This window comes from Phalangium opilio, unplaced genomic scaffold (genome assembly GCF_054372755.1).
Source record: "Phalangium opilio isolate 3A_F unplaced genomic scaffold, DU_Popi_V2 ptg000098l_1, whole genome shotgun sequence".
Taxonomy (NCBI): Eukaryota; Metazoa; Arthropoda; class Arachnida; order Opiliones; family Phalangiidae; genus Phalangium; species Phalangium opilio.
In genome coordinates this window covers 1273517-1292055 of record NW_028324201.1, presented here as the reverse complement: position 1 = coordinate 1292055, position 18539 = coordinate 1273517, and the positions used below count along the sequence as shown (strand labels likewise).

The following is an 18539-nucleotide window of genomic DNA, read 5'->3' as shown; positions in this document are numbered from 1 at the left end:
CGAATCCCACCTCTATCAGCATATTTTGTTTTCTAGGATTAATAATATGAAGCTCTTTCTTATTAGTCTGAGGTGACCTTTGTTTCCAGGTAGAGTGGCCGAGTGGTCTAAGGCGCTGGTTTTAAGCACCAGTCTCTTCGGGGGCGTGGATTCGAAACCTACCTCTATCAGCCTATTTTGTTTTCTAAGATTAAAAATATGAAGCCTTTGCTTAATAGACTTAGTTTGCTATTGCTCTCAGGTAGAGTGGCCGAGTGGTCTAACACGCTGTTTTAAGGCACCAGTCTCTTCGGGGGCGTGGATTCGAAACCCACCTCTATCAGCCTATTTTGTTTTCTAAGACTAATAATATGAAGCTTTTGCTTAATAGACTGAGTTTGCTATTGCTTTCAGGTAGAGTGGCCGAGTGGTCTAAGGCGCTGGTTTTAGGCACCAGTCTCTTCGGGGGCGTGGGTTCGAATCCCACCTCTATCAGCTTGTTTTGTTTTCTTCGATTAATAATATGAACCATTTGCTTATTAGTCTGAGGTGACGTTTGTTTCTAGGTAGAGTGGCCGAGTGGTCTAAGGCGCTGGTTTTAGGCACTAGTCTCTTCGGGGGCGTGGGTTCGAATCCCACATCTATCAGCCTATTTTGTTTTCTAAGATTAATAATATGAAGCTTTTGCTTAATAGACTGAGTTTGCTATTGCTTTCAGGTAGAGTGGCCGAGTGGTCTAAAACGCTGTTTTAAGGCACCAGTCTCTTCGGGGGCGTGGGTTCGAATCCCACCTCTATCAGTCGATTTTGTTTTCTAACATTAATAATATGAATCTTTTGCTTATTAGTCTGAGGTGACGTTTGTTTCTAGGTAGAGTGGCCGAGTGGTCTAAGGCGCTGGTTTTAGGCACCAGTCTCTTCGGGGGCGTGGGTTCGAATCCCACCTCTATCAGCCTATTTTGTTTTCTAAGATTAATAATATGAAGCTTTTGCTTAATAGACTGAGTTTGCTGTTGCTTTCAGGTAGAGTGGCCGAGTGGTCTAAGGCGCTGGTTTTAGGCACCAGTCTCTTCGGGGGCGTGGGTTCGAATCCCACTTCCATCAGCCTATTTTGTTTTCTAAGATTAATAATATGAAGCTTTTGCTTAATAGACTGAGTTTGCTGTTGCTTTCAGGTAGAGTGGCCGAGTGGTCTAAGGCGCTGGTTTTAGGCACCAGTCTCTTCGGGGGCGTGGGTTCGAATCCCACCTCTATCAGCAATTTTGTTTTCTAAGATTAATAATATGAAGCTTTTGCTTTATAGACTGAGTTTGCTATTGCTGTGAGGTAGAGTGGCCGAGTGGTCTGAGGCGCTGGTTTTAGGCACCAGACTCTTCAGTGGCGTGGGTTCGAATCCCACCTCTATCAGCCTATTTTGTTTTCTAGGATTAATAATATGAAGCTCTTTCTTATTAGTCTGAGGTGACGTTTGTTTCTAGGTAGAGTGGCCGAGCGGTCTAAGGCGCTGGTTTTAGGCACCAGTCTCTTCAGGGGCGTGGATTCGAATCCCACCTCTATCAGCCTATTTTGTTTTCTAGGATTAATAATATGAAGCTCTTTCTTATTAAACTGAGGTGACCTTTGTTTCCAGGTAGTGTGGCCGAATGGTCTAAGGCGCTGGTTTTAGGCACCAGTCTCTTGGGGGGCGTGGGTTCGAATCCCACCTCTATCAGCCTATTTTGTTTTCTAAGATTAATAATATGAAGCTTTTGCTTAATAGACTGAGTTTGCTATTGCTTTCAGGTAGAGTGGCCGAGTGGTCTAAGGCGCTGCTTTTAGGCACCAGTCTCTTCGGGGGCGTGGGTTCGAATCCCACCTCTATCAGCCATTTTGTTTTCTAAGATTAATAATATGAAGCTTTTGCTTTATAGACTGAGTTTGCTATTGCTGTGAGGTAGAGTGGCCGAGTGGTCTGAGGCGCTGGTTTTAAGCACCAGACTCTTCAGTGGCGTGGGTTCGAATCCCACCTCTATCAGCTTATTTTGTTTTCTAGGATTAATAATATGAAGCTCTTTCTTGTTAGTCTGAGGTGACCTTGGTTTCCAGGTAGAGTGGCCGAGTGGTCTAAGGCGCTGGTTTTAGGCACCAGTCTCTTCGGGGGCGTGGGTTCGAATCCCACCTCTATCAGCCTATTTTGTTTTCTAAGATTAATAATATGAAGCTTTTGCTTAATAGACTGAGTTTGCTATTGCTCTCAGGTAGAGTGGCCGAGTGGTCTAACACGCTGTTTTAAGGCACCAGTCTCTTCGGGGGCGTGGATTCGAAACCCACCTCTATCAGCCTATTTTGTTTTCTAAGACTAATAATATGAAGCTTTTGCTTAATAGACTGAGTTTGCTATTGCTTTCAGGTAGAGTGGCCGAGTGGTCTAAGGCGCTGGTTTTAGGCACCAGTCTCTTCGGGGGCGTGGGTTCGAATCCCACCTCTATCAGCTTGTTTTGTTTTCTTCGATTAATAATATGAACCATTTGCTTATTAGTCTGAGGTGACGTTTGTTTCTAGGTAGAGTGGCCGAGTGGTCAAAGGCGCTGGTTTTAGGCACCAGTCTCTTCGGGGGCGTGGGTTCGAATCCCACATCTATCAGCCTATTTTGTTTTCTAAGATTAATAATATGAAGCTTTTGCTTAATAGACTGAGTTTGCTATTGCTTTCAGGTAGAGTGGCCGAGTGGTCTAAAACGCTGTTTTAAGGCACCAGTCTCTTCGGGGGCGTGGGTTCGAATCCCACCTCTATCAGTCGATTTTGTTTTCTAACATTAATAATATGAATCTTTTGCTTATTAGTCTGAGGTGACGTTTGTTTCTAGGTAGAGTGGCCGAGTGGTCTAAGGCGCTGGTTTTAGGCACCAGTCTCTTCGGGGGCGTGGGTTCGAATCCCACCTCTATCAGCCTATTTTGTTTTCTAAGATTAATAATATGAAGCTTTTGCTTAATAGACTGAGTTTGGTGTTGCTTTCAGGTAGAGTGGCCGAGTGGTCTAAGGCGCTGGTTTTAGGCACCAGTCTCTTCGGGGGCGTGGGTTCGAATCCCACCTCTATCAGCCTATTTTGTTTTCTAAGATTAATAATATGAAGCTTTTGCTTAATAGACTGAGTTTGCTGTTGCTTTCAGGTAGAGTGGCCGAGTGGTCTAAGGCGCTGGTTTTAGGCACCAGTCTCTTCAGGGGCGTGGGTTCGAATCCCACCTCTATCAGCAATTTTGTTTTCTAAGATTAGTAATATGAAGCTTTTGCTTTATAGACTGAGTTTGCTATTGCTGTGAGGTAGAGTGGCCGAGTGGTCTGAGGCGCTGGTTTTAGGCACCAGACTCTTCAGTGGCGTGGGTTCGAATCCCACCTCTATCAGCAATTTTGTTTTCTAAGATTAATAATATGAAGCTTTTGCTTTATAGACTGAGTTTGCTATTGCTGTGAGGTAGAGTGGCCGAGTGGTCTGAGGCGCTGGTTTTAGGCACCAGACTCTTCAGTGGCGTGGGTTCGAATCCCACCTCTATCAGCCTATTTTGTTTTCTAGGATTAATAATATGAAGCTCTTTCTTATTAGTCTGAGGTGACGTTTGTTTCTAGGTAGAGTGGCCGAGCGGTCTAAGGCGCTGGTTTTAGGCACCAGTCTCTTCAGGGGCGTGGATTCGAATCCCACCTCTATCAGCCTATTTTGTTTTCTAGGATTAATAATATGAAGCTCTTTCTTATTAGTCTGAGGTGACCTTTGTTTCCAGGTAGTGTGGCCGAGTGGTCTAAGGCGCTGGTTTTAGGCACCAGTCTCTTGGGGGGCGTGGGTTCGAATCCCACCTCTATCAGCCTATTTTGTTTTCTAAGATTAATAATATGAAGCTTTTGCTTAATAGACTGAGTTTGCTATTGCTTTCAGGTAGAGTGGCCGAGTGGTCTAAGGCGCTGGTTTTAGGCACCAGTCTCTTCGGGGGCGTGGGTTCGAATCCCACTTCTATCAGCCTATTTTGTTTTCTAAGATTAATAATATGAAGCTTTTGCTTAATAGACTGAGTTTGCTGTTGCTTTCAGGTAGAGTGGCCGAGTGGTCTAAGGCGCTGGTTTTAGGCACCAGTCTCTTCGGGGGCGTGGGTTCGAATCCCACCTCTATCAGCAATTTTGTTTTCTAAGAATAATAATATGAAGCTTTTGCTTTATAGACTGAGTTTGCTATTGCTGTGAGGTAGAGTGGCCGAGTGGTCTGAGGCGCTGGTTTTAGGCACCAGACTCTTCAGTGGCGTGGGTTCGAATCCCACCTCTATCAGCAATTTTGTTTTCTAAGATTAATAATATGAAGCTTTTGCTTTATAGACTGAGTTTGCTATTGCTGTGAGGTAGAGTGGCCGAGTGGTCTGAGGCGCTGGTTTTAGGCACCAGACTCTTCAGTGGCGTGGGTTCGAATCCCACCTCTATCAGCCTATTTTGTTTTCTAGGATTAATAATATGAAGCTCTTTCTTATTAGTCTGAGGTGACGTTTGTTTCTAGGTAGAGTGGCCGAGCGGTCTAAGGCGCTGGTTTTAGGCACCAGTCTCTTCAGGGGCGTGGATTCGAATCCCACCTCTATCAGCCTATTTTGTTTTCTAGGATTAATAATATGAAGCTCTTTCTTATTAGTCTGAGGTGACCTTTGTTTCCAGGTAGTGTGGCCGAGTGGTCTAAGGCGCTGGTTTTAGGCACCAGTCTCTTGGGGGGCGTGGGTTCGAATCCCACCTCTATCAGCCTATTTTGTTTTCTAAGATTAATAATATGAAGCTTTTGCTTAATAGACTGAGTTTGCTATTGCTTTCAGGTAGAGTGGCCGAGTGGTCTAAGGCGCTGGTTTTAGGCACCAGTCTCTTCGGGGGCGTGGGTTCGAATCCCACTTCTATCAGCCTATTTTGTTTTCTAAGATTAATAATATGAAGCTTTTGCTTAATAGACTGAGTTTGCTGTTGCTTTCAGGTAGAGTGGCCGAGTGGTCTAAGGCGCTGGTTTTAGGCACCAGTCTCTTCGGGGGCGTGGGTTCGAATCCCACCTCTATCAGCAATTTTGTTTTCTAAGATTAATAATATGAAGCTTTTGCTTTATAGACTGAGTTTGCTATTGCTGTGAGGTAGAGTGGCCGAGTGGTCTGAGGCGCTGGTTTTAAGCACCAGACTCTTCAGTGGCGTGGGTTCGAATCCCACCTCTATCAGCATATTTTGTTTTCTAGGATTAATAATATGAAGCTCTTTCTTATTAGTCTGAGGTGACCTTTGTTTCCAGGTAGAGTGGCCGAGTGGTCTAAGGCGCTGGTTTTAAGCACCAGTCTCTTCGGGGGCGTGGATTCGAAACCTACCTCTATCAGCCTATTTTGTTTTCTAAGATTAAAAATATGAAGCCTTTGCTTAATAGACTTAGTTTGCTATTGCTCTCAGGTAGAGTGGCCGAGTGGTCTAACACGCTGTTTTAAGGCACCAGTCTCTTCGGGGGCGTGGATTCGAAACCCACCTCTATCAGCCTATTTTGTTTTCTAAGACTAATAATATGAAGCTTTTGCTTAATAGACTGAGTTTGCTATTGCTTTCAGGTAGAGTGGCCGAGTGGTCTTAGGCGCTGCTTTTAGGCACCAGTCTCTTCGGGGGCGTGGGTTCGAATCCCACCTCTATCAGCCATTTTGTTTTCTAAAATTAATAATATGAAGCTTTTGCTTTATAGACTGAGTTTGCTATTGCTGTGAGGTAGAGTGGCCGAGTGGTCTGAGGCGCTGGTTTTAAGCACCAGACTCTTCAGTGGCGTGGGTTCGAATCCCACCTCTATCAGCATATTTTGTTTTCTAGGATTAATAATATGAAGCTCTTTCTTATTAGTCTGAGGTGACCTTTGTTTCCAGGTAGAGTGGCCGAGTGGTCTAAGGCGCTGGTTTTAGGCACCAGTCTCTTCGGGGGCGTGGGTTCGAATCCCACCTCTATCAGCCTATTTTGTTTTCTAAGATTAATAATATGAAGCTTTTGCTTAATAGACTGAGTTTGCTATTGCTTTCAGGTAGAGTGGCCGAGTGGTCTAAGGCGCCGCTTTTAGGCACCAGTCTCTTCGGGGGCGTGGGTTCGAATCCCACCTCTATCAGCCATTTTATTTCTAAGATTAATAATATGAAGCTTTTGCTTTATAGACTGAGTTTGCTATTGCTGTGAGGTAGAGTGGCCGAGTGGTCTGAGGCGCTGGTTTTAAGCACCAGACTCTTCAGTGGCGTGGGTTCGAATCCCACCTCTATCAGCATATTTTGTTTTCTAGGATTAATAATATGAAGCTCTTTCTTATTAGTCTGAGGTGACCTTTGTTTCCAGGTAGAGTGGCCGAGTGGTCTAAGGCGCTGGTTTTAAGCACCAGTCTCTTCGGGGGCGTGGATTCGAAACCTACCTCTATCAGCCTATTTTGTTTTCTAAGATTAAAAATATGAAGCCTTTGCTTAATAGACTTAGTTTGCTATTGCTCTCAGGTAGAGTGGCCGAGTGGTCTAACACGCTGTTTTAAGGCACCAGTCTCTTCGGGGGCGTGGATTCGAAACCCACCTCTATCAGCCTATTTTGTTTTCTAAGACTAATAATATGAAGCTTTTGCTTAATAGACTGAGTTTGCTATTGCTTTCAGGTAGAGTGGCCGAGTGGTCTAAGGCGCTGGTTTTAGGCACCAGTCTCTTCGGGGGCGTGGGTTCGAATCCCACCTCTATCAGCTTGTTTCGTTTTCTTCGATTAATAATATGAACCATTTGCTTATTAGTCTGAGGTGACGTTTGTTTCTAGGTAGAGTGGCCGAGTGGTCTTAGGCGCTGCTTTTAGGCACCAGTCTCTTCGGGGGCGTGGGTTCGAATCCCACCTCTATCAGCCATTTTGTTTTCTAAAATTAATAATATGAAGCTTTTGCTTTATAGACTGAGTTTGCTATTGCTGTGAGGTAGAGTGGCCGAGTGGTCTGAGGCGCTGGTTTTAAGCACCAGACTCTTCAGTGGCGTGGGTTCGAATCCCACCTCTATCAGCATATTTTGTTTTCTAGGATTAATAATATGAAGCTCTTTCTTATTAGTCTGAGGTGACCTTTGTTTCCAGGTAGAGTGGCCGAGTGGTCTAAGGCGCTGGTTTTAAGCACCAGTCTCTTCGGGGGCGTGGATTCGAAACCTACCTCTATCAGCCTATTTTGTTTTCTAAGATTAAAAATATGAAGCCTTTGCTTAATAGACTTAGTTTGCTATTGCTCTCAGGTAGAGTGGCCGAGTGGTCTAACACGCTGTTTTAAGGCACCAGTCTCTTCGGGGGCGTGGATTCGAAACCCACCTCTATCAGCCTATTTTGTTTTCTAAGACTAATAATATGAAGCTTTTGCTTAATAGACTGAGTTTGCTATTGCTTTCAGGTAGAGTGGCCGAGTGGTCTAAGGCGCTGGTTTTAGGCACCAGTCTCTTCGGGGGCGTGGGTTCGAATCCCACCTCTATCAGCTTGTTTCGTTTTCTTCGATTAATAATATGAACCATTTGCTTATTAGTCTGAGGTGACGTTTGTTTCTAGGTAGAGTGGCCGAGTGGTCTTAGGCGCTGCTTTTAGGCACCAGTCTCTTCGGGGGCGTGGGTTCGAATCCCACCTCTATCAGCCATTTTGTTTTCTAAAATTAATAATATGAAGCTTTTGCTTTATAGACTGAGTTTGCTATTACTGTGAGGTAGAGTGGCCGAGTGGTCTGAGGCGCTGGTTTTAAGCACCAGACTCTTCAGTGGCGTGGGTTCGAATCCCACCTCTATCAGCATATTTTGTTTTCTAGGATTAATAATATGAAGCTCTTTCTTATTAGTCTGAGGTGACCTTTGTTTCCAGGTAGAGTGGCCGAGTGGTCCAAGGCGCTGGTTTTAGGCACCAGTCTCTTCGGGGGCGTGGGTTCGAATCCCACCTCTATCAGCCTATTTTGTTTTCTAAGATTAATAATATGAAGCTTTTGCTTAATAGACTGAGTTTGCTATTGCTTTCAGGTAGAGTGGCCGAGTGGTCTAAGGCGCCGCTTTTAGGCACCAGTCTCTTCGGGGGCGTGGGTTCGAATCCCACCTCTATCAGCCATTTTATTTCTAAGATTAATAATATGAAGCTTTTGCTTTATAGACTGAGTTTGCTATTGCTGTGAGGTAGAGTGGCCGAGTGGTCTGAGGCGCTGGTTTTAAGCACCAGACTCTTCAGTGGCGTGGGTTCGAATCCCACCTCTATCAGCATATTTTGTTTTCTAGGATTAATAATATGAAGCTCTTTCTTATTAGTCTGAGGTGACCTTTGTTTCCAGGTAGAGTGGCCGAGTGGTCTAAGGCGCTGGTTTTAAGCACCAGTCTCTTCGGGGGCGTGGATTCGAAACCTACCTCTATCAGCCTATTTTGTTTTCTAAGATTAAAAATATGAAGCCTTTGCTTAATAGACTTAGTTTGCTATTGCTCTCAGGTAGAGTGGCCGAGTGGTCTAACACGCTGTTTTAAGGCACCAGTCTCTTCGGGGGCGTGGATTCGAAACCCACCTCTATCAGCCTATTTTGTTTTCTAAGACTAATAATATGAAGCTTTTGCTTAATAGACTGAGTTTGCTATTGCTTTCAGGTAGAGTGGCCGAGTGGTCTAAGGCGCTGGTTTTAGGCACCAGTCTCTTCGGGGGCGTGGGTTCGAATCCCACCTCTATCAGCTTGTTTTGTTTTCTTCGATTAATAATATGAACCATTTGCTTATTAGTCTGAGGTGACGTTTGTTTCTAGGTAGAGTGGCCGAGTGGTCTAAGGCGCTGGTTTTAGGCACTAGTCTCTTCGGGGGCGTGGGTTCGAATCCCACATCTATCAGCCTATTTTGTTTTCTAAGATTAATAATATGAAGCTTTTGCTTAATAGACTGAGTTTGCTATTGCTTTCAGGTAGAGTGGCCGAGTGGTCTAAAACGCTGTTTTAAGGCACCAGTCTCTTCGGGGGCGTGGGTTCGAATCCCACCTCTATCAGTCGATTTTGTTTTCTAACATTAATAATATGAATCTTTTGCTTATTAGTCTGAGGTGACGTTTGTTTCTAGGTAGAGTGGCCGAGTGGTCTAAGGCGCTGGTTTTAGGCACCAGTCTCTTCGGGGGCGTGGGTTCGAATCCCACCTCTATCAGCCTATTTTGTTTTCTAAGATTAATAATATGAAGCTTTTGCTTAATAGACTGAGTTTGCTGTTGCTTTCAGGTAGAGTGGCCGAGTGGTCTAAGGCGCTGGTTTTAGGCACCAGTCTCTTCGGGGGCGTGGGTTCGAATCCCACTTCCATCAGCCTATTTTGTTTTCTAAGATTAATAATATGAAGCTTTTGCTTAATAGACTGAGTTTGCTGTTGCTTTCAGGTAGAGTGGCCGAGTGGTCTAAGGCGCTGGTTTTAGGCACCAGTCTCTTCGGGGGCGTGGGTTCGAATCCCACCTCTATCAGCAATTTTGTTTTCTAAGATTAATAATATGAAGCTTTTGCTTTATAGACTGAGTTTGCTATTGCTGTGAGGTAGAGTGGCCGAGTGGTCTGAGGCGCTGGTTTTAGGCACCAGACTCTTCAGTGGCGTGGGTTCGAATCCCACCTCTATCAGCCTATTTTGTTTTCTAGGATTAATAATATGAAGCTCTTTCTTATTAGTCTGAGGTGACGTTTGTTTCTAGGTAGAGTGGCCGAGCGGTCTAAGGCGCTGGTTTTAGGCACCAGTCTCTTCAGGGGCGTGGATTCGAATCCCACCTCTATCAGCCTATTTTGTTTTCTAGGATTAATAATATGAAGCTCTTTCTTATTAAACTGAGGTGACCTTTGTTTCCAGGTAGTGTGGCCGAATGGTCTAAGGCGCTGGTTTTAGGCACCAGTCTCTTGGGGGGCGTGGGTTCGAATCCCACCTCTATCAGCCTATTTTGTTTTCTAAGATTAATAATATGAAGCTTTTGCTTAATAGACTGAGTTTGCTATTGCTTTCAGGTAGAGTGGCCGAGTGGTCTAAGGCGCTGCTTTTAGGCACCAGTCTCTTCGGGGGCGTGGGTTCGAATCCCACCTCTATCAGCCATTTTGTTTTCTAAGATTAATAATATGAAGCTTTTGCTTTATAGACTGAGTTTGCTATTGCTGTGAGGTAGAGTGGCCGAGTGGTCTGAGGCGCTGGTTTTAAGCACCAGACTCTTCAGTGGCGTGGGTTCGAATCCCACCTCTATCAGCTTATTTTGTTTTCTAGGATTAATAATATGAAGCTCTTTCTTGTTAGTCTGAGGTGACCTTGGTTTCCAGGTAGAGTGGCCGAGTGGTCTAAGGCGCTGGTTTTAGGCACCAGTCTCTTCGGGGGCGTGGGTTCGAATCCCACCTCTATCAGCCTATTTTGTTTTCTAAGATTAATAATATGAAGCTTTTGCTTAATAGACTGAGTTTGCTATTGCTCTCAGGTAGAGTGGCCGAGTGGTCTAACACGCTGTTTTAAGGCACCAGTCTCTTCGGGGGCGTGGATTCGAAACCCACCTCTATCAGCCTATTTTGTTTTCTAAGACTAATAATATGAAGCTTTTGCTTAATAGACTGAGTTTGCTATTGCTTTCAGGTAGAGTGGCCGAGTGGTCTAAGGCGCTGGTTTTAGGCACCAGTCTCTTCGGGGGCGTGGGTTCGAATCCCACCTCTATCAGCTTGTTTTGTTTTCTTCGATTAATAATATGAACCATTTGCTTATTAGTCTGAGGTGACGTTTGTTTCTAGGTAGAGTGGCCGAGTGGTCAAAGGCGCTGGTTTTAGGCACCAGTCTCTTCGGGGGCGTGGGTTCGAATCCCACATCTATCAGCCTATTTTGTTTTCTAAGATTAATAATATGAAGCTTTTGCTTAATAGACTGAGTTTGCTATTGCTTTCAGGTAGAGTGGCCGAGTGGTCTAAAACGCTGTTTTAAGGCACCAGTCTCTTCGGGGGCGTGGGTTCGAATCCCACCTCTATCAGTCGATTTTGTTTTCTAACATTAATAATATGAATCTTTTGCTTATTAGTCTGAGGTGACGTTTGTTTCTAGGTAGAGTGGCCGAGTGGTCTAAGGCGCTGGTTTTAGGCACCAGTCTCTTCGGGGGCGTGGGTTCGAATCCCACCTCTATCAGCCTATTTTGTTTTCTAAGATTAATAATATGAAGCTTTTGCTTAATAGACTGAGTTTGGTGTTGCTTTCAGGTAGAGTGGCCGAGTGGTCTAAGGCGCTGGTTTTAGGCACCAGTCTCTTCGGGGGCGTGGGTTCGAATCCCACCTCTATCAGCCTATTTTGTTTTCTAAGATTAATAATATGAAGCTTTTGCTTAATAGACTGAGTTTGCTGTTGCTTTCAGGTAGAGTGGCCGAGTGGTCTAAGGCGCTGGTTTTAGGCACCAGTCTCTTCAGGGGCGTGGGTTCGAATCCCACCTCTATCAGCAATTTTGTTTTCTAAGATTAGTAATATGAAGCTTTTGCTTTATAGACTGAGTTTGCTATTGCTGTGAGGTAGAGTGGCCGAGTGGTCTGAGGCGCTGGTTTTAGGCACCAGACTCTTCAGTGGCGTGGGTTCGAATCCCACCTCTATCAGCAATTTTGTTTTCTAAGATTAATAATATGAAGCTTTTGCTTTATAGACTGAGTTTGCTATTGCTGTGAGGTAGAGTGGCCGAGTGGTCTGAGGCGCTGGTTTTAGGCACCAGACTCTTCAGTGGCGTGGGTTCGAATCCCACCTCTATCAGCCTATTTTGTTTTCTAGGATTAATAATATGAAGCTCTTTCTTATTAGTCTGAGGTGACGTTTGTTTCTAGGTAGAGTGGCCGAGCGGTCTAAGGCGCTGGTTTTAGGCACCAGTCTCTTCAGGGGCGTGGATTCGAATCCCACCTCTATCAGCCTATTTTGTTTTCTAGGATTAATAATATGAAGCTCTTTCTTATTAGTCTGAGGTGACCTTTGTTTCCAGGTAGTGTGGCCGAGTGGTCTAAGGCGCTGGTTTTAGGCACCAGTCTCTTGGGGGGCGTGGGTTCGAATCCCACCTCTATCAGCCTATTTTGTTTTCTAAGATTAATAATATGAAGCTTTTGCTTAATAGACTGAGTTTGCTATTGCTTTCAGGTAGAGTGGCCGAGTGGTCTAAGGCGCTGGTTTTAGGCACCAGTCTCTTCGGGGGCGTGGGTTCGAATCCCACTTCTATCAGCCTATTTTGTTTTCTAAGATTAATAATATGAAGCTTTTGCTTAATAGACTGAGTTTGCTGTTGCTTTCAGGTAGAGTGGCCGAGTGGTCTAAGGCGCTGGTTTTAGGCACCAGTCTCTTCGGGGGCGTGGGTTCGAATCCCACCTCTATCAGCAATTTTGTTTTCTAAGAATAATAATATGAAGCTTTTGCTTTATAGACTGAGTTTGCTATTGCTGTGAGGTAGAGTGGCCGAGTGGTCTGAGGCGCTGGTTTTAGGCACCAGACTCTTCAGTGGCGTGGGTTCGAATCCCACCTCTATCAGCAATTTTGTTTTCTAAGATTAATAATATGAAGCTTTTGCTTTATAGACTGAGTTTGCTATTGCTGTGAGGTAGAGTGGCCGAGTGGTCTGAGGCGCTGGTTTTAGGCACCAGACTCTTCAGTGGCGTGGGTTCGAATCCCACCTCTATCAGCCTATTTTGTTTTCTAGGATTAATAATATGAAGCTCTTTCTTATTAGTCTGAGGTGACGTTTGTTTCTAGGTAGAGTGGCCGAGCGGTCTAAGGCGCTGGTTTTAGGCACCAGTCTCTTCAGGGGCGTGGATTCGAATCCCACCTCTATCAGCCTATTTTGTTTTCTAGGATTAATAATATGAAGCTCTTTCTTATTAGTCTGAGGTGACCTTTGTTTCCAGGTAGTGTGGCCGAGTGGTCTAAGGCGCTGGTTTTAGGCACCAGTCTCTTGGGGGGCGTGGGTTCGAATCCCACCTCTATCAGCCTATTTTGTTTTCTAAGATTAATAATATGAAGCTTTTGCTTAATAGACTGAGTTTGCTATTGCTTTCAGGTAGAGTGGCCGAGTGGTCTAAGGCGCTGGTTTTAGGCACCAGTCTCTTCGGGGGCGTGGGTTCGAATCCCACTTCTATCAGCCTATTTTGTTTTCTAAGATTAATAATATGAAGCTTTTGCTTAATAGACTGAGTTTGCTGTTGCTTTCAGGTAGAGTGGCCGAGTGGTCTAAGGCGCTGGTTTTAGGCACCAGTCTCTTCGGGGGCGTGGGTTCGAATCCCACCTCTATCAGCAATTTTGTTTTCTAAGATTAATAATATGAAGCTTTTGCTTTATAGACTGAGTTTGCTATTGCTGTGAGGTAGAGTGGCCGAGTGGTCTGAGGCGCTGGTTTTAAGCACCAGACTCTTCAGTGGCGTGGGTTCGAATCCCACCTCTATCAGCATATTTTGTTTTCTAGGATTAATAATATGAAGCTCTTTCTTATTAGTCTGAGGTGACCTTTGTTTCCAGGTAGAGTGGCCGAGTGGTCTAAGGCGCTGGTTTTAAGCACCAGTCTCTTCGGGGGCGTGGATTCGAAACCTACCTCTATCAGCCTATTTTGTTTTCTAAGATTAAAAATATGAAGCCTTTGCTTAATAGACTTAGTTTGCTATTGCTCTCAGGTAGAGTGGCCGAGTGGTCTAACACGCTGTTTTAAGGCACCAGTCTCTTCGGGGGCGTGGATTCGAAACCCACCTCTATCAGCCTATTTTGTTTTCTAAGACTAATAATATGAAGCTTTTGCTTAATAGACTGAGTTTGCTATTGCTTTCAGGTAGAGTGGCCGAGTGGTCTTAGGCGCTGCTTTTAGGCACCAGTCTCTTCGGGGGCGTGGGTTCGAATCCCACCTCTATCAGCCATTTTGTTTTCTAAAATTAATAATATGAAGCTTTTGCTTTATAGACTGAGTTTGCTATTGCTGTGAGGTAGAGTGGCCGAGTGGTCTGAGGCGCTGGTTTTAAGCACCAGACTCTTCAGTGGCGTGGGTTCGAATCCCACCTCTATCAGCATATTTTGTTTTCTAGGATTAATAATATGAAGCTCTTTCTTATTAGTCTGAGGTGACCTTTGTTTCCAGGTAGAGTGGCCGAGTGGTCTAAGGCGCTGGTTTTAGGCACCAGTCTCTTCGGGGGCGTGGGTTCGAATCCCACCTCTATCAGCCTATTTTGTTTTCTAAGATTAATAATATGAAGCTTTTGCTTAATAGACTGAGTTTGCTATTGCTTTCAGGTAGAGTGGCCGAGTGGTCTAAGGCGCCGCTTTTAGGCACCAGTCTCTTCGGGGGCGTGGGTTCGAATCCCACCTCTATCAGCCATTTTATTTCTAAGATTAATAATATGAAGCTTTTGCTTTATAGACTGAGTTTGCTATTGCTGTGAGGTAGAGTGGCCGAGTGGTCTGAGGCGCTGGTTTTAAGCACCAGACTCTTCAGTGGCGTGGGTTCGAATCCCACCTCTATCAGCATATTTTGTTTTCTAGGATTAATAATATGAAGCTCTTTCTTATTAGTCTGAGGTGACCTTTGTTTCCAGGTAGAGTGGCCGAGTGGTCTAAGGCGCTGGTTTTAAGCACCAGTCTCTTCGGGGGCGTGGATTCGAAACCTACCTCTATCAGCCTATTTTGTTTTCTAAGATTAAAAATATGAAGCCTTTGCTTAATAGACTTAGTTTGCTATTGCTCTCAGGTAGAGTGGCCGAGTGGTCTAACACGCTGTTTTAAGGCACCAGTCTCTTCGGGGGCGTGGATTCGAAACCCACCTCTATCAGCCTATTTTGTTTTCTAAGACTAATAATATGAAGCTTTTGCTTAATAGACTGAGTTTGCTATTGCTTTCAGGTAGAGTGGCCGAGTGGTCTAAGGCGCTGGTTTTAGGCACCAGTCTCTTCGGGGGCGTGGGTTCGAATCCCACCTCTATCAGCTTGTTTCGTTTTCTTCGATTAATAATATGAACCATTTGCTTATTAGTCTGAGGTGACGTTTGTTTCTAGGTAGAGTGGCCGAGTGGTCTTAGGCGCTGCTTTTAGGCACCAGTCTCTTCGGGGGCGTGGGTTCGAATCCCACCTCTATCAGCCATTTTGTTTTCTAAAATTAATAATATGAAGCTTTTGCTTTATAGACTGAGTTTGCTATTGCTGTGAGGTAGAGTGGCCGAGTGGTCTGAGGCGCTGGTTTTAAGCACCAGACTCTTCAGTGGCGTGGGTTCGAATCCCACCTCTATCAGCATATTTTGTTTTCTAGGATTAATAATATGAAGCTCTTTCTTATTAGTCTGAGGTGACCTTTGTTTCCAGGTAGAGTGGCCGAGTGGTCTAAGGCGCTGGTTTTAAGCACCAGTCTCTTCGGGGGCGTGGATTCGAAACCTACCTCTATCAGCCTATTTTGTTTTCTAAGATTAAAAATATGAAGCCTTTGCTTAATAGACTTAGTTTGCTATTGCTCTCAGGTAGAGTGGCCGAGTGGTCTAACACGCTGTTTTAAGGCACCAGTCTCTTCGGGGGCGTGGATTCGAAACCCACCTCTATCAGCCTATTTTGTTTTCTAAGACTAATAATATGAAGCTTTTGCTTAATAGACTGAGTTTGCTATTGCTTTCAGGTAGAGTGGCCGAGTGGTCTAAGGCGCTGGTTTTAGGCACCAGTCTCTTCGGGGGCGTGGGTTCGAATCCCACCTCTATCAGCTTGTTTCGTTTTCTTCGATTAATAATATGAACCATTTGCTTATTAGTCTGAGGTGACGTTTGTTTCTAGGTAGAGTGGCCGAGTGGTCTTAGGCGCTGCTTTTAGGCACCAGTCTCTTCGGGGGCGTGGGTTCGAATCCCACCTCTATCAGCCATTTTGTTTTCTAAAATTAATAATATGAAGCTTTTGCTTTATAGACTGAGTTTGCTATTACTGTGAGGTAGAGTGGCCGAGTGGTCTGAGGCGCTGGTTTTAAGCACCAGACTCTTCAGTGGCGTGGGTTCGAATCCCACCTCTATCAGCATATTTTGTTTTCTAGGATTAATAATATGAAGCTCTTTCTTATTAGTCTGAGGTGACCTTTGTTTCCAGGTAGAGTGGCCGAGTGGTCCAAGGCGCTGGTTTTAGGCACCAGTCTCTTCGGGGGCGTGGGTTCGAATCCCACCTCTATCAGCCTATTTTGTTTTCTAAGATTAATAATATGAAGCTTTTGCTTAATAGACTGAGTTTGCTATTGCTTTCAGGTAGAGTGGCCGAGTGGTCTAAGGCGCCGCTTTTAGGCACCAGTCTCTTCGGGGGCGTGGGTTCGAATCCCACCTCTATCAGCCATTTTATTTCTAAGATTAATAATATGAAGCTTTTGCTTTATAGACTGAGTTTGCTATTGCTGTGAGGTAGAGTGGCCGAGTGGTCTGAGGCGCTGGTTTTAAGCACCAGACTCTTCAGTGGCGTGGGTTCGAATCCCACCTCTATCAGCATATTTTGTTTTCTAGGATTAATAATATGAAGCTCTTTCTTATTAGTCTGAGGTGACCTTTGTTTCCAGGTAGAGTGGCCGAGTGGTCTAAGGCGCTGGTTTTAAGCACCAGTCTCTTCGGGGGCGTGGATTCGAAACCTACCTCTATCAGCCTATTTTGTTTTCTAAGATTAAAAATATGAAGCCTTTGCTTAATAGACTTAGTTTGCTATTGCTCTCAGGTAGAGTGGCCGAGTGGTCTAACACGCTGTTTTAAGGCACCAGTCTCTTCGGGGGCGTGGATTCGAAACCCACCTCTATCAGCCTATTTTGTTTTCTAAGACTAATAATATGAAGCTTTTGCTTAATAGACTGAGTTTGCTATTGCTTTCAGGTAGAGTGGCCGAGTGGTCTAAGGCGCTGGTTTTAGGCACCAGTCTCTTCGGGGGCGTGGGTTCGAATCCCACCTCTATCAGCTTGTTTTGTTTTCTTCGATTAATAATATGAACCATTTGCTTATTAGTCTGAGGTGACGTTTGTTTCTAGGTAGAGTGGCCGAGTGGTCTAAGGCGCTGGTTTTAGGCACTAGTCTCTTCGGGGGCGTGGGTTCGAATCCCACATCTATCAGCCTATTTTGTTTTCTAAGATTAATAATATGAAGCTTTTGCTTAATAGACTGAGTTTGCTATTGCTTTCAGGTAGAGTGGCCGAGTGGTCTAAAACGCTGTTTTAAGGCACCAGTCTCTTCGGGGGCGTGGGTTCGAATCCCACCTCTATCAGTCGATTTTGTTTTCTAACATTAATAATATGAATCTTTTGCTTATTAGTCTGAGGTGACGTTTGTTTCTAGGTAGAGTGGCCGAGTGGTCTAAGGCGCTGGTTTTAGGCACCAGTCTCTTCGGGGGCGTGGGTTCGAATCCCACCTCTATCAGCCTATTTTGTTTTCTAAGATTAATAATATGAAGCTTTTGCTTAATAGACTGAGTTTGCTGTTGCTTTCAGGTAGAGTGGCCGAGTGGTCTAAGGCGCTGGTTTTAGGCACCAGTCTCTTCGGGGGCGTGGGTTCGAATCCCACTTCCATCAGCCTATTTTGTTTTCTAAGATTAATAATATGAAGCTTTTGCTTAATAGACTGAGTTTGCTGTTGCTTTCAGGTAGAGTGGCCGAGTGGTCTAAGGCGCTGGTTTTAGGCACCAGTCTCTTCGGGGGCGTGGGTTCGAATCCCACCTCTATCAGCAATTTTGTTTTCTAAGATTAATAATATGAAGCTTTTGCTTTATAGACTGAGTTTGCTATTGCTGTGAGGTAGAGTGGCCGAGTGGTCTGAGGCGCTGGTTTTAGGCACCAGACTCTTCAGTGGCGTGGGTTCGAATCCCACCTCTATCAGCCTATTTTGTTTTCTAGGATTAATAATATGAAGCTCTTTCTTATTAGTCTGAGGTGACGTTTGTTTCTAGGTAGAGTGGCCGAGCGGTCTAAGGCGCTGGTTTTAGGCACCAGTCTCTTCAGGGGCGTGGATTCGAATCCCACCTCTATCAGCCTATTTTGTTTTCTAGGATTAATAATATGAAGCTCTTTCTTATTAAACTGAGGTGACCTTTGTTTCCAGGTAGTGTGGCCGAATGGTCTAAGGCGCTGGTTTTAGGCACCAGTCTCTTGGGGGGCGTGGGTTCGAATCCCACCTCTATCAGCCTATTTTGTTTTCTAAGATTAATAATATGAAGCTTTTGCTTAATAGACTGAGTTTGCTATTGCTTTCAGGTAGAGTGGCCGAGTGGTCTAAGGCGCTGCTTTTAGGCACCAGTCTCTTCGGGGGCGTGGGTTCGAATCCCACCTCTATCAGCCATTTTGTTTTCTAAGATTAATAATATGAAGCTTTTGCTTTATAGACTGAGTTTGCTATTGCTGTGAGGTAGAGTGGCCGAGTGGTCTGAGGCGCTGGTTTTAAGCACCAGACTCTTCAGTGGCGTGGGTTCGAATCCCACCTCTATCAGCTTATTTTGTTTTCTAGGATTAATAATATGAAGCTCTTTCTTGTTAGTCTGAGGTGACCTTGGTTTCCAGGTAGAGTGGCCGAGTGGTCTAAGGCGCTGGTTTTAGGCACCAGTCTCTTCGGGGGCGTGGGTTCGAATCCCACCTCTATCAGCCTATT

General features: G+C 44.8%; 1 long non-coding RNA gene and 82 other non-coding genes across 83 annotated transcripts in view; all 83 read left to right on the top strand.

The window, feature by feature from the left end:
* LOC149632686 (uncharacterized) overlaps positions 1-18539 on the top strand; it is a 356891-nt gene that overhangs the window by 163507 nt on the left and 174845 nt on the right. The gene's annotated exons all lie outside the window — the stretch shown is intronic.
* On the top strand, positions 393-474 carry TRNAL-UAG (transfer RNA leucine (anticodon UAG)). Its single transcript has one exon. It is a non-coding gene; the product is annotated as a tRNA-Leu (tRNA).
* TRNAL-UAG (transfer RNA leucine (anticodon UAG)) lies at positions 545-626 on the top strand. Its single transcript has one exon. It is a non-coding gene; the product is annotated as a tRNA-Leu (tRNA).
* TRNAL-UAG (transfer RNA leucine (anticodon UAG)) lies at positions 849-930 on the top strand. The gene has a single exon. It is a non-coding gene; the product is annotated as a tRNA-Leu (tRNA).
* TRNAL-UAG (transfer RNA leucine (anticodon UAG)) lies at positions 1001-1082 on the top strand. Its single transcript has one exon. It is a non-coding gene; the product is annotated as a tRNA-Leu (tRNA).
* Positions 1153-1234, top strand: TRNAL-UAG (transfer RNA leucine (anticodon UAG)). The gene has a single exon. It is a non-coding gene; the product is annotated as a tRNA-Leu (tRNA).
* TRNAL-UAG (transfer RNA leucine (anticodon UAG)) lies at positions 1304-1385 on the top strand. Its single transcript has one exon. It is a non-coding gene; the product is annotated as a tRNA-Leu (tRNA).
* On the top strand, positions 1456-1537 carry TRNAL-UAG (transfer RNA leucine (anticodon UAG)). Its single transcript has one exon. It is a non-coding gene; the product is annotated as a tRNA-Leu (tRNA).
* Positions 1608-1689, top strand: TRNAL-UAG (transfer RNA leucine (anticodon UAG)). The gene has a single exon. It is a non-coding gene; the product is annotated as a tRNA-Leu (tRNA).
* TRNAL-UAG (transfer RNA leucine (anticodon UAG)) lies at positions 1760-1841 on the top strand. Its single transcript has one exon. It is a non-coding gene; the product is annotated as a tRNA-Leu (tRNA).
* TRNAL-UAG (transfer RNA leucine (anticodon UAG)) lies at positions 2063-2144 on the top strand. The gene has a single exon. It is a non-coding gene; the product is annotated as a tRNA-Leu (tRNA).
* On the top strand, positions 2367-2448 carry TRNAL-UAG (transfer RNA leucine (anticodon UAG)). The gene has a single exon. It is a non-coding gene; the product is annotated as a tRNA-Leu (tRNA).
* On the top strand, positions 2519-2600 carry TRNAL-UAG (transfer RNA leucine (anticodon UAG)). Its single transcript has one exon. It is a non-coding gene; the product is annotated as a tRNA-Leu (tRNA).
* On the top strand, positions 2823-2904 carry TRNAL-UAG (transfer RNA leucine (anticodon UAG)). Its single transcript has one exon. It is a non-coding gene; the product is annotated as a tRNA-Leu (tRNA).
* TRNAL-UAG (transfer RNA leucine (anticodon UAG)) lies at positions 2975-3056 on the top strand. Its single transcript has one exon. It is a non-coding gene; the product is annotated as a tRNA-Leu (tRNA).
* On the top strand, positions 3127-3208 carry TRNAL-UAG (transfer RNA leucine (anticodon UAG)). Its single transcript has one exon. It is a non-coding gene; the product is annotated as a tRNA-Leu (tRNA).
* TRNAL-UAG (transfer RNA leucine (anticodon UAG)) lies at positions 3278-3359 on the top strand. The gene has a single exon. It is a non-coding gene; the product is annotated as a tRNA-Leu (tRNA).
* Positions 3429-3510, top strand: TRNAL-UAG (transfer RNA leucine (anticodon UAG)). Its single transcript has one exon. It is a non-coding gene; the product is annotated as a tRNA-Leu (tRNA).
* TRNAL-UAG (transfer RNA leucine (anticodon UAG)) lies at positions 3581-3662 on the top strand. The gene has a single exon. It is a non-coding gene; the product is annotated as a tRNA-Leu (tRNA).
* Positions 3733-3814, top strand: TRNAL-UAG (transfer RNA leucine (anticodon UAG)). Its single transcript has one exon. It is a non-coding gene; the product is annotated as a tRNA-Leu (tRNA).
* On the top strand, positions 3885-3966 carry TRNAL-UAG (transfer RNA leucine (anticodon UAG)). Its single transcript has one exon. It is a non-coding gene; the product is annotated as a tRNA-Leu (tRNA).
* TRNAL-UAG (transfer RNA leucine (anticodon UAG)) lies at positions 4037-4118 on the top strand. The gene has a single exon. It is a non-coding gene; the product is annotated as a tRNA-Leu (tRNA).
* Positions 4188-4269, top strand: TRNAL-UAG (transfer RNA leucine (anticodon UAG)). Its single transcript has one exon. It is a non-coding gene; the product is annotated as a tRNA-Leu (tRNA).
* On the top strand, positions 4339-4420 carry TRNAL-UAG (transfer RNA leucine (anticodon UAG)). The gene has a single exon. It is a non-coding gene; the product is annotated as a tRNA-Leu (tRNA).
* Positions 4491-4572, top strand: TRNAL-UAG (transfer RNA leucine (anticodon UAG)). The gene has a single exon. It is a non-coding gene; the product is annotated as a tRNA-Leu (tRNA).
* Positions 4643-4724, top strand: TRNAL-UAG (transfer RNA leucine (anticodon UAG)). The gene has a single exon. It is a non-coding gene; the product is annotated as a tRNA-Leu (tRNA).
* TRNAL-UAG (transfer RNA leucine (anticodon UAG)) lies at positions 4795-4876 on the top strand. Its single transcript has one exon. It is a non-coding gene; the product is annotated as a tRNA-Leu (tRNA).
* On the top strand, positions 4947-5028 carry TRNAL-UAG (transfer RNA leucine (anticodon UAG)). The gene has a single exon. It is a non-coding gene; the product is annotated as a tRNA-Leu (tRNA).
* TRNAL-UAG (transfer RNA leucine (anticodon UAG)) lies at positions 5554-5635 on the top strand. Its single transcript has one exon. It is a non-coding gene; the product is annotated as a tRNA-Leu (tRNA).
* On the top strand, positions 5857-5938 carry TRNAL-UAG (transfer RNA leucine (anticodon UAG)). Its single transcript has one exon. It is a non-coding gene; the product is annotated as a tRNA-Leu (tRNA).
* On the top strand, positions 6009-6090 carry TRNAL-UAG (transfer RNA leucine (anticodon UAG)). Its single transcript has one exon. It is a non-coding gene; the product is annotated as a tRNA-Leu (tRNA).
* On the top strand, positions 6615-6696 carry TRNAL-UAG (transfer RNA leucine (anticodon UAG)). The gene has a single exon. It is a non-coding gene; the product is annotated as a tRNA-Leu (tRNA).
* TRNAL-UAG (transfer RNA leucine (anticodon UAG)) lies at positions 6767-6848 on the top strand. Its single transcript has one exon. It is a non-coding gene; the product is annotated as a tRNA-Leu (tRNA).
* On the top strand, positions 7374-7455 carry TRNAL-UAG (transfer RNA leucine (anticodon UAG)). Its single transcript has one exon. It is a non-coding gene; the product is annotated as a tRNA-Leu (tRNA).
* On the top strand, positions 7526-7607 carry TRNAL-UAG (transfer RNA leucine (anticodon UAG)). Its single transcript has one exon. It is a non-coding gene; the product is annotated as a tRNA-Leu (tRNA).
* TRNAL-UAG (transfer RNA leucine (anticodon UAG)) lies at positions 7829-7910 on the top strand. The gene has a single exon. It is a non-coding gene; the product is annotated as a tRNA-Leu (tRNA).
* TRNAL-UAG (transfer RNA leucine (anticodon UAG)) lies at positions 7981-8062 on the top strand. Its single transcript has one exon. It is a non-coding gene; the product is annotated as a tRNA-Leu (tRNA).
* TRNAL-UAG (transfer RNA leucine (anticodon UAG)) lies at positions 8587-8668 on the top strand. Its single transcript has one exon. It is a non-coding gene; the product is annotated as a tRNA-Leu (tRNA).
* Positions 8739-8820, top strand: TRNAL-UAG (transfer RNA leucine (anticodon UAG)). Its single transcript has one exon. It is a non-coding gene; the product is annotated as a tRNA-Leu (tRNA).
* TRNAL-UAG (transfer RNA leucine (anticodon UAG)) lies at positions 9043-9124 on the top strand. Its single transcript has one exon. It is a non-coding gene; the product is annotated as a tRNA-Leu (tRNA).
* TRNAL-UAG (transfer RNA leucine (anticodon UAG)) lies at positions 9195-9276 on the top strand. The gene has a single exon. It is a non-coding gene; the product is annotated as a tRNA-Leu (tRNA).
* Positions 9347-9428, top strand: TRNAL-UAG (transfer RNA leucine (anticodon UAG)). Its single transcript has one exon. It is a non-coding gene; the product is annotated as a tRNA-Leu (tRNA).
* Positions 9498-9579, top strand: TRNAL-UAG (transfer RNA leucine (anticodon UAG)). The gene has a single exon. It is a non-coding gene; the product is annotated as a tRNA-Leu (tRNA).
* TRNAL-UAG (transfer RNA leucine (anticodon UAG)) lies at positions 9650-9731 on the top strand. Its single transcript has one exon. It is a non-coding gene; the product is annotated as a tRNA-Leu (tRNA).
* On the top strand, positions 9802-9883 carry TRNAL-UAG (transfer RNA leucine (anticodon UAG)). Its single transcript has one exon. It is a non-coding gene; the product is annotated as a tRNA-Leu (tRNA).
* TRNAL-UAG (transfer RNA leucine (anticodon UAG)) lies at positions 9954-10035 on the top strand. The gene has a single exon. It is a non-coding gene; the product is annotated as a tRNA-Leu (tRNA).
* Positions 10257-10338, top strand: TRNAL-UAG (transfer RNA leucine (anticodon UAG)). Its single transcript has one exon. It is a non-coding gene; the product is annotated as a tRNA-Leu (tRNA).
* TRNAL-UAG (transfer RNA leucine (anticodon UAG)) lies at positions 10561-10642 on the top strand. The gene has a single exon. It is a non-coding gene; the product is annotated as a tRNA-Leu (tRNA).
* TRNAL-UAG (transfer RNA leucine (anticodon UAG)) lies at positions 10713-10794 on the top strand. Its single transcript has one exon. It is a non-coding gene; the product is annotated as a tRNA-Leu (tRNA).
* On the top strand, positions 11017-11098 carry TRNAL-UAG (transfer RNA leucine (anticodon UAG)). The gene has a single exon. It is a non-coding gene; the product is annotated as a tRNA-Leu (tRNA).
* TRNAL-UAG (transfer RNA leucine (anticodon UAG)) lies at positions 11169-11250 on the top strand. The gene has a single exon. It is a non-coding gene; the product is annotated as a tRNA-Leu (tRNA).
* TRNAL-UAG (transfer RNA leucine (anticodon UAG)) lies at positions 11321-11402 on the top strand. The gene has a single exon. It is a non-coding gene; the product is annotated as a tRNA-Leu (tRNA).
* Positions 11472-11553, top strand: TRNAL-UAG (transfer RNA leucine (anticodon UAG)). The gene has a single exon. It is a non-coding gene; the product is annotated as a tRNA-Leu (tRNA).
* On the top strand, positions 11623-11704 carry TRNAL-UAG (transfer RNA leucine (anticodon UAG)). The gene has a single exon. It is a non-coding gene; the product is annotated as a tRNA-Leu (tRNA).
* Positions 11775-11856, top strand: TRNAL-UAG (transfer RNA leucine (anticodon UAG)). Its single transcript has one exon. It is a non-coding gene; the product is annotated as a tRNA-Leu (tRNA).
* On the top strand, positions 11927-12008 carry TRNAL-UAG (transfer RNA leucine (anticodon UAG)). The gene has a single exon. It is a non-coding gene; the product is annotated as a tRNA-Leu (tRNA).
* TRNAL-UAG (transfer RNA leucine (anticodon UAG)) lies at positions 12079-12160 on the top strand. The gene has a single exon. It is a non-coding gene; the product is annotated as a tRNA-Leu (tRNA).
* TRNAL-UAG (transfer RNA leucine (anticodon UAG)) lies at positions 12231-12312 on the top strand. The gene has a single exon. It is a non-coding gene; the product is annotated as a tRNA-Leu (tRNA).
* TRNAL-UAG (transfer RNA leucine (anticodon UAG)) lies at positions 12382-12463 on the top strand. Its single transcript has one exon. It is a non-coding gene; the product is annotated as a tRNA-Leu (tRNA).
* TRNAL-UAG (transfer RNA leucine (anticodon UAG)) lies at positions 12533-12614 on the top strand. Its single transcript has one exon. It is a non-coding gene; the product is annotated as a tRNA-Leu (tRNA).
* Positions 12685-12766, top strand: TRNAL-UAG (transfer RNA leucine (anticodon UAG)). The gene has a single exon. It is a non-coding gene; the product is annotated as a tRNA-Leu (tRNA).
* On the top strand, positions 12837-12918 carry TRNAL-UAG (transfer RNA leucine (anticodon UAG)). The gene has a single exon. It is a non-coding gene; the product is annotated as a tRNA-Leu (tRNA).
* On the top strand, positions 12989-13070 carry TRNAL-UAG (transfer RNA leucine (anticodon UAG)). Its single transcript has one exon. It is a non-coding gene; the product is annotated as a tRNA-Leu (tRNA).
* TRNAL-UAG (transfer RNA leucine (anticodon UAG)) lies at positions 13141-13222 on the top strand. The gene has a single exon. It is a non-coding gene; the product is annotated as a tRNA-Leu (tRNA).
* TRNAL-UAG (transfer RNA leucine (anticodon UAG)) lies at positions 13748-13829 on the top strand. Its single transcript has one exon. It is a non-coding gene; the product is annotated as a tRNA-Leu (tRNA).
* TRNAL-UAG (transfer RNA leucine (anticodon UAG)) lies at positions 14051-14132 on the top strand. Its single transcript has one exon. It is a non-coding gene; the product is annotated as a tRNA-Leu (tRNA).
* Positions 14203-14284, top strand: TRNAL-UAG (transfer RNA leucine (anticodon UAG)). The gene has a single exon. It is a non-coding gene; the product is annotated as a tRNA-Leu (tRNA).
* On the top strand, positions 14809-14890 carry TRNAL-UAG (transfer RNA leucine (anticodon UAG)). Its single transcript has one exon. It is a non-coding gene; the product is annotated as a tRNA-Leu (tRNA).
* TRNAL-UAG (transfer RNA leucine (anticodon UAG)) lies at positions 14961-15042 on the top strand. Its single transcript has one exon. It is a non-coding gene; the product is annotated as a tRNA-Leu (tRNA).
* Positions 15568-15649, top strand: TRNAL-UAG (transfer RNA leucine (anticodon UAG)). Its single transcript has one exon. It is a non-coding gene; the product is annotated as a tRNA-Leu (tRNA).
* Positions 15720-15801, top strand: TRNAL-UAG (transfer RNA leucine (anticodon UAG)). The gene has a single exon. It is a non-coding gene; the product is annotated as a tRNA-Leu (tRNA).
* TRNAL-UAG (transfer RNA leucine (anticodon UAG)) lies at positions 16023-16104 on the top strand. The gene has a single exon. It is a non-coding gene; the product is annotated as a tRNA-Leu (tRNA).
* Positions 16175-16256, top strand: TRNAL-UAG (transfer RNA leucine (anticodon UAG)). Its single transcript has one exon. It is a non-coding gene; the product is annotated as a tRNA-Leu (tRNA).
* Positions 16781-16862, top strand: TRNAL-UAG (transfer RNA leucine (anticodon UAG)). Its single transcript has one exon. It is a non-coding gene; the product is annotated as a tRNA-Leu (tRNA).
* TRNAL-UAG (transfer RNA leucine (anticodon UAG)) lies at positions 16933-17014 on the top strand. The gene has a single exon. It is a non-coding gene; the product is annotated as a tRNA-Leu (tRNA).
* On the top strand, positions 17237-17318 carry TRNAL-UAG (transfer RNA leucine (anticodon UAG)). Its single transcript has one exon. It is a non-coding gene; the product is annotated as a tRNA-Leu (tRNA).
* TRNAL-UAG (transfer RNA leucine (anticodon UAG)) lies at positions 17389-17470 on the top strand. The gene has a single exon. It is a non-coding gene; the product is annotated as a tRNA-Leu (tRNA).
* On the top strand, positions 17541-17622 carry TRNAL-UAG (transfer RNA leucine (anticodon UAG)). Its single transcript has one exon. It is a non-coding gene; the product is annotated as a tRNA-Leu (tRNA).
* On the top strand, positions 17692-17773 carry TRNAL-UAG (transfer RNA leucine (anticodon UAG)). The gene has a single exon. It is a non-coding gene; the product is annotated as a tRNA-Leu (tRNA).
* TRNAL-UAG (transfer RNA leucine (anticodon UAG)) lies at positions 17844-17925 on the top strand. Its single transcript has one exon. It is a non-coding gene; the product is annotated as a tRNA-Leu (tRNA).
* Positions 17996-18077, top strand: TRNAL-UAG (transfer RNA leucine (anticodon UAG)). Its single transcript has one exon. It is a non-coding gene; the product is annotated as a tRNA-Leu (tRNA).
* TRNAL-UAG (transfer RNA leucine (anticodon UAG)) lies at positions 18148-18229 on the top strand. Its single transcript has one exon. It is a non-coding gene; the product is annotated as a tRNA-Leu (tRNA).
* TRNAL-UAG (transfer RNA leucine (anticodon UAG)) lies at positions 18451-18532 on the top strand. Its single transcript has one exon. It is a non-coding gene; the product is annotated as a tRNA-Leu (tRNA).